The sequence below is a fragment of the Pinus tabuliformis genome, chromosome 8, assembly GCF_031772625.1.
Source record: "Pinus tabuliformis cultivar Carrire ecotype Pingquan chromosome 8, CPIR1, whole genome shotgun sequence".
NCBI classification, from domain to species: Eukaryota; Viridiplantae; Streptophyta; class Pinopsida; order Pinales; family Pinaceae; genus Pinus; species Pinus tabuliformis.
In genome coordinates, this window is record NC_142294.1 from 348,944,408 (window position 1) to 348,956,374 (window position 11,967).

The 11,967-nt window shown below is 34.7% G+C and overlaps 2 pseudogenes; both read left to right on the forward strand.

The window, feature by feature from the left end:
* Positions 1-3,905: 3,905 nt before the first annotated feature.
* LOC149235571 (O-fucosyltransferase 23 pseudogene) lies at positions 3,906-4,277 on the forward strand (annotated as a pseudogene).
* Positions 4,278-8,376: 4,099 nt separating this feature from the next.
* LOC149235572 (O-fucosyltransferase 23 pseudogene) lies at positions 8,377-9,330 on the forward strand (annotated as a pseudogene).
* The last annotated feature ends 2,637 nt before the right edge of the window (positions 9,331-11,967 follow it).

The following is an 11,967-nucleotide window of genomic DNA, read 5'->3' on the forward strand; positions in this document are numbered from 1 at the left end:
GGTAAGCAAATGGGCATATGATTATTTGACATAACTTCTAGGAACAGACTTGTTTAAATCTGAGTTAATGAACTCCTGCTTTAGAAATTCTTTGCATGGGGTCATATCAAATTTGAAATTCTTGAACCAACTTTCTTGCCCTCTTGGAATCTCCATAACTGTGGATATTATGTCTGGTGAGACCTGCAATTCTAACATACCAACCTTTGAGTTTAGTCCTGTGAAATTCAAGGCAAATTCCTTGGTGACTTGTGCATGACCTCCCTAGAGTTTCTTGCAAAAATTCCAACATCCAGCTTGTTTAAATGCATGCTCGACTTCTCTATTCTTCAAGGTTATGTCTAAACCTTCAGGTTCGTTTCTCAAACATCTGCCTGATCTGTGGTCTTTTCTTTCTGTCGATCCCTCCATGAAGGTTTGAAACACTGTCGCTGCTCAAACTTCAATCTCTGCCTTTCCTGAATGGCTGCCTCGCTTGATAACAATGTATTCAAATTGAAAACTTGCAGGCTTGTTCCTCATGCAACGAATACAATCATCATTAAGACTATGAATACTTGGCTTTTCTTGGAACTTGTAATCCGTGTGTACCAATGTACCTAGCGGCTGTAATGATGGAGATAAGCGGTTGGACATGATATGTGGAGTGCATAAACTGACAATGAATGACGCAACTATAACTTAACTTGACAGATTTGACAGTTAGGAAAGATTCGCTGCGGAATGCACGAATCTCCGATTTCGTAGCGCAGTCAGTGTAAATTTTGAATTATGCGCTACGAAATCACCTAAAACATATCGCGCTGCGAAATCACCTAAAACCTGTTGTGCTGCGAAACTGCTAAAAAGGATTTATGCGCTGCGAAAACACTTCAAAATGGTTACATGCGCTACAAAATCACCTAAAGGGCTTTGTGGCACATAGTAACTTTTAAACCAAACTGACACATGGCTATGAGACCGGTGATGAATGAGAATGACCATTGATAAATGAGAATGCATACTTGACTCAAGACCCCTAAGACTCAGACTCTAAGGAAAACAAAAATCAAACTTAGACTAGCACCGACCTTTATCATCAAACTAGTATGAGAAATTTTGGCATTAGAATTCTTAAGTGATAACAGAGTGGACGGAATTTTTTTAACTTTTTTTAATTTCTTTTTATTATTATTTTTTTTTTAACTTCTGTTTTTTAAATTGTTTTTTAACTTCTTTTTGTTTTAATTTTTTTTTTTTAATATTTATATTTTATATCTTATTTTTTTAATTGTTTGGTTTTGATTTGTTTTTTTTTTTTTAATTTAAATATTTTTATTCTTTTAATTTTATTTTTAATTTTTTTGTATTTTAAAATTTTCATTTTTTTTTCCATTTTTTTGTTTTAATTTTTTTTATTTTAATTTTGTAATTTTTATGATTTTTTTTTTAGTTTTTTAATTTAACTTTTTTTAATTTAAATTTTTATTTTTATTTTAAATATTTAATTTTTTTTTTCAATTTTTATTTTTTAGGTTTATTATTATTATTATTATGTGGTTGTATTTTATTTTTATTTTTAACTTAAAAAAATCATTATGGATGTATTTTTTTTTAATATTCAAAATTTTTCTTTAAATTTTATGTTTTTTTGAAATATTTATTTATTTTTAAATATTTTTATTTATTTTTTATTTTTACAATTTAATTTTGATTTACTTTTATATTTTTATGGGTGATTTTTTATTTTTTATTTATTTTTTTATTTTTTTAATTTTATATATTGTTTTATTATTTGAGTTTATTTGGTCATGTTTTAATTTTTAATTTTTTTTTACCAACATGAAAATCACAAATATTTAAAAAAAAATCCACACTTAATACATTAGAAAATTTAAAGTGTAAAAAATAAGCCCTCTAAACAAAAAGGGTTGATGCTGCATCAACCCTTTTCAAAATCAAGATGAAAATCACTCACATTTAGAAAAAGTGTTCATACTTGATACATAAAAAAAAATTAAAGTGTCAAAAATAAACTCTTTAAAAAAATGTTTTGATGCTCCATCAACACTTTTCAAAATCAAGATGAAAATCACTAACGTTTTAAAAAAAAATGTTCATACTTGATACATAAGAAAATTTAAAGTGCTAAAAATATGCTTAAAAAAAAGTGAATTCTAGCATCACCACCTTTCAAAATCGGGTGATTTTTTGCTACCTCAAAAAAAAGCATACCAGTTCATTTTCTCATTTGATCAGTAACTATGTTTGAGCTCAACCCAACATGAAATGGAGAGATTCAATCTCACGAAACTACAAGTTTCGACCTATTTTAATGGTTGAACTCACACTCTCTTGGACAATAACTCCTAGTTGTAACTCAACCCTTATAAATACTAATTTCGACCCCTCTTTGGCAACAAGATTCGGTCCCAACAAATGATTATGGCATGGCACCCTTAGAGACTATAACTCATCATATAAATGATCAACAATTGAAAGATAAGAAGGGAACTCAACCATGCTATTAAATAAAGAGAACTCGGCCCTTGAGGATGATTGATTCGACCTCTTAATGCAAAATAACTTAGGCCTCTTAAAAACCCTAGAACTTGGCCAAATAGGTGTAAAATATTTAGTCAAATTTTATACCAAGAATTTCCAAAAAATTTCAAACCTTCGTTGATGACTTTTAACAAACAATTAGTGTACATAACTTTCGTCAAACATATAGCAGACAAACCCAAACACTTGTAACACCAAGGAATATAAGAGGAAAATCAGAATTCTATTAATTCACTCGGGAGAGTTACAATGAAATACCATTCAAGAACCTAATTACAACAACTAAACTAATAAGAATAATTTAGCTCCAATGGATAATATTACAATTCCCTGAAGATAATAACTAATCCTTCCCAAACACTAAGTATCTCATCCTCTAATCAACCCCACATATTATGACTAAGTGCTTAGAAATTCGGCCTTCAAGGATGTGTTACTCAACCACTTTAGAAGGAAGATATTAGCCTATAAATAGTGAGTATCATACTCAAGAATAACCCCTATAAATAGCGATTTGAACCATTGCAACAATTATTCTCTAGCAAATAAATTAAGAATTTTAACCCAAAAACTTAGTTGCTCCTTTATTCTTCCGGAGCAATATGACAAATTTTGATTTTAACCCACAACTGGCCAAAATCATGCTCTAATACCACTATAATCATGCTATGATAAGACTGTAATACCCCACCTGAATTTCTTCCTTAAATTATGGGGAATTTGCTTTATAAAATTTATGTCATTAATTTTTAAACAAAACCCACGAAGATTAATATGCTCCAACAAATAAAACCCAAAACATGACAATCATAAAATATTTGGCAAAATACAAATTGAAACATATGTAGCGAATCCCATCTTTTATTATATTTAGGCCGATAGGCCTTCCTTTGAAAGGGACTTTCGTCGTCCTTTTGATTCTCACGCTGACACCTGGCAGACTGGGCAATTTGCTTAGTATTTGTTCAGGCTTGATTCTCATGTTGACACCTGGTCGATCGCCTCTTCTCGCTCCATCGTTTCAATTCCCTCTGCAACGACTTCGTTCGCATAAGCAGCATGAATTCCCGTAATTTTTCCGATGTTTTCGTTGTGGCTAAGGGGAGTGGGCGGCGGTGGACAGTGGAAAGGGATATGGCACAGCTGGAACAATGCAATACCCCTGAAAGCGATCGGCATACCGTTATTAAATTGGAGGGTAAACACCCTTTTCTTTGGCACGACCATTGGCCTGTTCTTGATTATGCTAGAGTCTTTGAATGCCTCGTTCTTGTTGATAATTTGTCCGCCGAAGTCTCCAGAGTTGTATCCAAGTAAAGAGCTTAAGCTCTCGAACTGGAATTGATCAGAATAAAATCAGAATGAGCCCATTCATATTTCAACCCAAATATGTGGCGGTTCATATGAGAATTGAGAAAGAGTGGATGATCCATTGCAAGAAGCTTGAGATGAGGTCCAGAGCTAGAAATGGCAAGGACTTGAAAATTTGCAGTAGTAAGGAGGAAATAATGAAGAGGGTTGCTCACATTCCTGGACTGGAGAAGCCATCTGTTGTTTATCTGGCTGTTGCCAACGATCTTTTAGAGGACAGGGTGCTGTTAGAGGGATGGAGTGACTTCTTAGCCCCTTACGGAAAGAAGAAACTGGGTGTGTTGGATATCTACTCAAAGTATCCCTATCTCATTCAATCTGCAATTGATTATGAAGTATGCCTGGCCTTCATCCTTCAGTGACGGGCAGAACATGGGCTTCATTTCTGTTATGGGCAGAGGGTTATTATGAGCGGAGAGCTTGAGAACCCTCGTCTTCATTGTTACAAGTACAGGCTATCCTGATAGTTTACGTTGTTACAGGTAAACGTTATGCTGATATCTCCTTCATTATCAGAGGTAAACGCTATGCTGATATCTCCTTCACTATCAGAAGATATGTTAATATATTTTGTATATATTTGTGGTGAAAAATCCTTCTAGACTGATGCTCGTTCTTAGAGATGGGAAACATGGTCAGGCAAGTAGTCCCTCCTCGCACTCGAAATGTACTTGGAATAACTTACTACTTATCGATGGATGGAGTTCCAATTGCTTGCTTGAATTAGACTCTGATAAAATTACAGAATATTTAGACAAGCACTATGCCGAAAATACCCTAAAAACCCCTCTAGAATTCAGGGAGGTTGGGAGTAAAATCTTTCCGATATTTACAAATTGGCTACAAAGCAAGGAACTCGGCAGCTCCTGTAGAGATGAATTTGTGGGGGAGCTCATAGGGTTTGATCGCTAATTGTATAACCATGTGAGTCTGGTTTCCTTTCCTCTGTTCAATGCTTAGTTGTTCGTTCATTATTAATAATTTTTTTGTAATGCTTACTTGTTCTTTAATTAGAATAATCTAATTCGACGAATGAGACCCCTGGTGGTGCTGTTGACTCGTCACCAAGTTAACTCAGCCCGTTTTATCAGCCAAGCCAGATTTGGTTCATGGGCCAAGCTTAGGGCGCTATGGCCACTAGAGTTTGAACCTGGGTCTTTAGTGTTGTTAATCACTAGATCACAGTTTGATGGATATAGTTTTCGACCAAAGTAGCAAGATTTGATTGTATTGTCGTTTGTTGAATGGAAATTCTGTAGTCTTACAAAATTTGGTGAATTTTCTATAGTACGAACATGGTATGATCAATGCAGTTTTTTATTGCCCTTGCTAATATACTTCATGTCTTTGATACCCAGATTGACCTATAAACCCCACAAAAACATGAAAACCCTGAAAACCCTGAAAATATTAAGCAAAAAAACTTTAAAAAGATCTATAAATATAAAATAAATAGTGAAATTTTCAAGAAACGAATTATTTTTCTTATTTACTTTGTTCCTGAGTTTGAAATTCCTCCAAAATTTGGAACAAGATCAGTATCTATACTTCCATATTGGGGATTGTATAAGATTTTTTTGTTACATATTTTGTCCGTATTGGGTCGTGTTTGGATTCGAATCTTGCTATGATGCCTTTGACTGATAGAGTTTGTCTTGGAAAAAGATCAGTATTTTATCTTTGGGTGAATTTTTTTTGTATTTGTTTTAGTTTCTATAATTTCTCATTCTCAATTCTAACCTTGCCAAACCATTTGCAGAGTCGAGTCTAGCTACTTTTCTTCAAGCTATGATCGAGTTGTGCAATTTTTTCTTAATAATGCTTCAAATGATAATTGGAAATATGCCTACTGAAATTTGTGGAGTTAGTGTTTGGTTTCACTTGTTAAGGGTTTGGTTTGTGAAAATTCTATAGCTTGCAACTTACATTCAGGTAATGCACGAGTAATGATCCTTGAGGAGGTTTTTTTCTGAACCACCTTGTGGTGTCAATTTGTGTTTTTGTATTCTAACCAATGAGCTACAATTTCTTAGTTTGATTCTTATTGATTCTCACTATGCATGCAATGGTCCCTAGCCATCACAACCATTGAACGATGTATAAAGCTTTGTCATCAGTTTTATTCATGCAATGCACCTTCATAAACTTTCTTTTTTGAACCATATTGTGGCACCAATTTTGTGAACCTGCATATATAAACCAACCAGAGGCTGACAGTTATTATTTTGATCCTTGTTGACTTTTTACCATGCATGCAGTGGTCCTTAGCCATCATTGCCATTTAAAGATGTATGCAGTTTTGGAATTGGTTTTTGATCATTTGCGAAAACTGCGTTTTATATTACAGAATGACCAAAAATACATCAATATTTTGCTCACCTGCACAGTTTGGACTAGATTGTTTCCCCTGTAAATAACATATTTACCATGTTTTATAAAATGAATGAGTCAGAGCAGAGCAAGCAAACTGGTATCTAAGGTTTTCATAGTCAGGTAGTTGTAGCCATTTATATTGATTGATTGCGCAATCCATATTTGGATTATATTCACATTAGTTATGCAGTCTGAAGCTTCTATAAAACCATGACAATAAACCTAAGCTTAACATGATTTGTGCCTAACAGTGCTTCGTGGCTTTTTCTTTTCTGCTTCTTAAACAAGTTATTATCCTGGTAAGAAAGAGGAAAATAAAAGAAATGTTGCCATATAAACTTCACTTAAGAATCTTCGTGTGATCACAAGGGTCAAGCAACCTATCAGGGGTTTTCATTTCTAGATAAAACACAAAATAGCAATGAAATAGACTAAAGGCACAACTGACGTTGAACTTGAAGAAGATGGACAGTTTGGCAGTAGTGAACCTCAACTAATTGCATTCATATTCCTCCCTTCTATGAGTGAACTAAGTATAAGTTTATCAAATCACATATTGTGAATAATAAATTCCCCAGTTTCGTAAATGATATGTATCTTTTTACATAATCATCTTATGTCAAAAATGTAAACAGAAAACAGTTTATATATGTGTGTGCGAAACAATTAACTATTTTGCAACGAAGAGGAAGCACAATAATATTTCATTGCCCCTAATTGTTTATTTTATTGAAATAGAACACCAAGGACATTATCCATGACATTGATGCCAGAGTTGGCTAGGGCAATCCCTCTTTTGGAAAGATTCCAGGTAATATCATATTCTGATGTTCCGAAAAGAATTTATTTTGCAAAGTAGTCGAAGAATTTTAAACAATAGTAGGGAGAGATTATTTTGTTAGATTCAATGAACAAGGTGATGCATAATATTAAATATTTTTGTTGAATGACCTCAGTATCACACTTGACATTGATGTTCCAAGCATTTTCTTATTTTGTATCTGTTGAGATTAATTGCAATTTGAATTTAGCAGTTTAGGTGACTTGGATCCCTGGTTTGTGTGTTTTGCTATGTTAGGTTGAAGGGTTCATTAGATCCATGCAAAAGCAAATGCAGTCTGGGAAAACGTGGGTTTTTCTCAAAGAGGTCTGTGGTACCACAGGGTCGAGAGAAATTCACGTTGGAGGACATGCTCTGCTTTCAAAGAGTAAGGATATGTATCTATTTTCTATGATTTGCAAATCTGCATCACTTGTAGCAACTTCTACGATCGTTTAAATTCTAAAGAGATATGCATGTGTGTAACTTTCATTTGTCAGTAAGATATCTTCAGAATAACATGTTGCATGTTTATTGAATATTTTCTAACTATTTTGTGGCGTGCGAAATTTAACTTACCAGAGAAAATCGCCAATGTTCCCAACTAAGCAAGATTCTCAATTTATATCCGTAGACCACACTTAGCTTTTACCACTGCTTAAATGTGGACGATTTGTCTGTAAAGGAATAGTGATGGATATATGAAACTAAAACTTATTTATGTATGAAGTGTGTATACAGATGAGATGAATATTCTCAATCCGAATCTGGAAAAAGTTGCCCACCCGTGTTACCGCGGGTTGTCAATAAAGTGTCTTACTCGTGAAGATAATAAAGATCCTCACTTATGCTACTCGCTTACGCTACGATGACATATCGTTGTCTTAATGAAATTGGTGTTTCATTGATTTGAGGGTCTCCCATTATAACATGCAATTCAGAATTTGTGATTATTTCATACTCTCAGTTTGAATATTTGTGATTATTTCATCCTTCAGGGCATAACTCGTCATGGTGTTCATTTCTATTATGGGCGGAATACATATGATATATGAAATATATATATATATATATATGTATAAATGCATTCTTTTACCATTTTTCCAATTTCCATATTATTTTTCTAATTTAAAAACAACACTATGAGACTCGAAAATGTAGAAAAGCTATTCCCCTCAAATGTATCAGCCTGCAGGCATACTTCATAATCAATTGCAGAGGACCCAATTTGCTTAGTATTTGTTCATGCTTGATTCTAATGCTGACACCTGGTCGATCGCCTCTTCTCGCTCCATCATTTCAATTCCCTCTGCACCGGCTTCGTTTGCATAAGCAGCATGAATTCCCGTAATTTTTCCGATGTTTTTGTTGTGGCTAAGGGGAGTGGGCGGCGGTGGACAGTGGAAAGGGATATGGCACAGCTAGAACAATGCAATACCCCTGAAAGCGATCGGCATACCGTTATTAAATTGGAGGGTAAACACCCTTTTCTTTGGCACGACCATTGGCCTGTTCTTGATTATGCCAGAGTCTTTGAATGCCTCGTTCTTGTTGATAATTTGTCCGCCGAAGTCTCCAGAGTTGTATCCAAGCTAATGAGCTTAAGCTCTCGAACTGGAATTGATCAGAATAAAATCAGAATGAGCCCATTCATATTTCAACCCAAATATGTGGCGGTTCATATGAGAATTGAGAAAGAGTGGATGATCCATTGCAAGAAGCTTGAGATGAGGTCCAGAGCTAGAAATGGCAAGGACTTGAAAATTTGCAGTAGTAAGGAGGAAATAATGAAGAGGGTTGCTCACATTCCTGGACTAGAGAAGCCCTCTGTTGTTTATCTGGCTGTTGCTGACGATCTTTTAGAGGATATGGTGCTATTAGAGGGATGGAGTGACTTCTTAGCCCCTTATGAAAAGAAGAAAGTGGGTGTGCTGGATATCTACTCAAAGTATCCCTATCTCATTCAATCTGCAATTGATTATGAAGTATGCCTGCAGGCTGATACATTTGAGGGGAATAGCTTTTCTACATTTTCGAGTCTCATAGTGTTGCAGAGGACCATGAGAATGGATAGGGCGCAGGATTGTGAAGGTTCAACTGTGGCTTCTTATGCTTACAACATTGAAGGCCCAGTAGGAGGACCTAAAAGATGGGCAACCAACATGTCGGATTTGAGCCTTGCTGCTATTAGCTATGGATCTAATGAGTTCTCTTGCCAGTGAAAGACTAGAACCAGATTGTTCAATTTTAAGCAGATTCAAGCTTGAATCTCAACAAGGTGATTTTCTGTAACATTATTTTGTAAGTTGTATGCTACAAAGAAATTGCCTGGTCAATACCTCTTGCAGAAGCTACAGTTTATGTGCATTTTGTATGATTCTTCCTCACGATCATGCTCTTCAAATATGATCTAATAGCTTTTTAATAGAGAATGGGAGATTAATGGTGCCTCAATACTAATTGGTGTTGTTCAAAACAAATTGTTATATACTATTGTTAAATTGGGTCTATATTTATTTCAGAATTAATGAAGTTTGTTCTTGAAGATGTTTAGATGTTTGTTCTTAGCGGTTTATGTACATTGCAAACACAGCCGGTATTTAGCCATCTCCATTCCCTCTTATGGTTTTATTGCACATCTCACGCTCTGTATCTCTGTGTTTTCTCGAATAGATGAATATATAATAAAGAAATAAGAGAATCACAAGTCTGATTGTTGACATTTTTTATTATTACCAAATCTTACATTAGTATTCTACGTTAAACATAGATGTTTGTGTGAGGTCCTGGGCCTCAAATATACTTGACGAAGATGACACAGGCTGGGTTTTTTTGTTTCCTCTACAGTGAAAGATATTCAAGAGGGCAGTCTTTAATCAAATGGCTTGTCATTTGCTAAAATTGCAAACACAGTTGGTATTTAGCCATAGGAATTCTCACTGAGGGTGTTGTTGCACATGTCATGTGTTGTACATCTTTGTGTTTTGAACTTGTTATCAGCCATTAATAGTTATATTCACAAATTGATGAATGTAAAGAAATACAAGAAACACGAATCTGGTTCTTGACTTTTCTTTCTTTATACACCAACCCATAGATTTGTATTGAATATAAATGTCTGTCTAAATGGATGCTTTCATGGGTTGCATATAGGTACAAGATGGCAGAGGATTGCGCAGATGATGATGATGATAAATCATCAATCAGTGAGCTACGAAAAGCGATTTAGGAGGAGCTCAATCTGCACAATTCCTTGGCTGAGGTACAATTACATACTATGTTTTGTTGAGTTGTGCTTTTCTCTAAGATCAAATCATTATGTGTAGTTTCTGTTACATAAGCTTCCATGTATCTAGTGCGATGCCTTGTATCTGAAGTTAAATGTGACTTTATGAGTTAATTGGTATTTGGATTCTGTGCTAGATCAATGTGGTTTCCAGCAGGAAAAACGTTTTTAAACTAATTCCCCTCTCTTTAGGGTCGGTAGTCAGCCAGAAAAAATAATCTGAATTGTATTCCATGCTTAAGACTACTTTAAGAATAGAGATTTGTGTTTTATTTTCGTGTCAACCCTTTCTTTAATATATATCTATATGTGCCCTCTTCCAGGAAGCAATGTTTTAACTTTCGCCCAATTATTAGTAATGAAATTAGTTTTGTGAGTTTAAAAAAAATTATGTTCTGGACTTGCATGTTTTGTAATGTTATGTTGTTTAATTTGAAAGATGGAATTTTCTTTGAAGCTTAGAGTCTTCATGCTTTGGCTTGATAAACGTGACAAAAATTGTTCGCAAAATCTTTTTAGATTATTGTCTGAAACTTACACTCTTCATGTTTTGGCACGATGAAAGTGACAAGAAGTTTTTCTAGATTACAGCATGCAAAAGCACATCTGAATGAAAGGGTTCTGCTAGAAGGAAAAACAAAATTTCATTGAGAGTTTAAGAAAAACTTGATTCCCTTGAGTGTAGTTGGAAACCTTTATTGGATGTTGAGAGTTTTCCCACAGAAACTAGGATCACAGGGAAATTGGGAAAGAGACCACAGCTTCTTCAGCAATCTCCCATCCACCAACCCTCTGATAAATCCAGTGCTCTCATATATATGTGTGTGTGTTGTGCCATACATGAACTCTTAAGAAATTTCAAAAGCCTTCACCTAATGCAATCCTCCAGGTTTTTCAAGACACCAAAGAAAACTACTGACGATCAGTTTCTTAAACATGGAAATTTTACAACACACTGCTTCCTAAACAGCCATCCAAAAGGTCATTACTATAATAGCTTGATTAGAAATAGATTGAATGAGAAGGTCCAGATGGGGTATTCAATCATCTCCATCCATCTGTTCTGCATCCTCAGTGCTTGCTTGGACAATATATTAGCCTTCATATTTATCCCTTGCAGACATGCTGAAAAGATAATGACATGGAATTTTTCCTTGCTTCTCTGATTTCGTCCAATGATGGGCCAGCTGCAAATTTTCCTGATTGAAATTTCCATTTGAACTCTCTGCAATGTGTTTGGAATCTCTTATCACCTGTAGACAATTTAAACCTTTCTCTATTGCTATTTTCAGAATCTACCAAAAAGCATAAAGTTTTGCTCTGTTGTTTGATCCATCTCCTACAGCTCTGCTTTGAAACTGATCTCGTAATTGTCTCTTAAAGTAATGCCTCATGATCCACAATAGCTGGGATTACCTTGACAAGCCTCGTTGAAATAACTCCACACTATTGTTATATATATATCTGGGGATCTTAGTATTATTTGTTTCTTTTCCTTTAAAGGTGGTTGTGTCCCTTAATATGCATATCTATTCTTGTGTCAAACTTGATTAGTAATAATGTTATATACCTA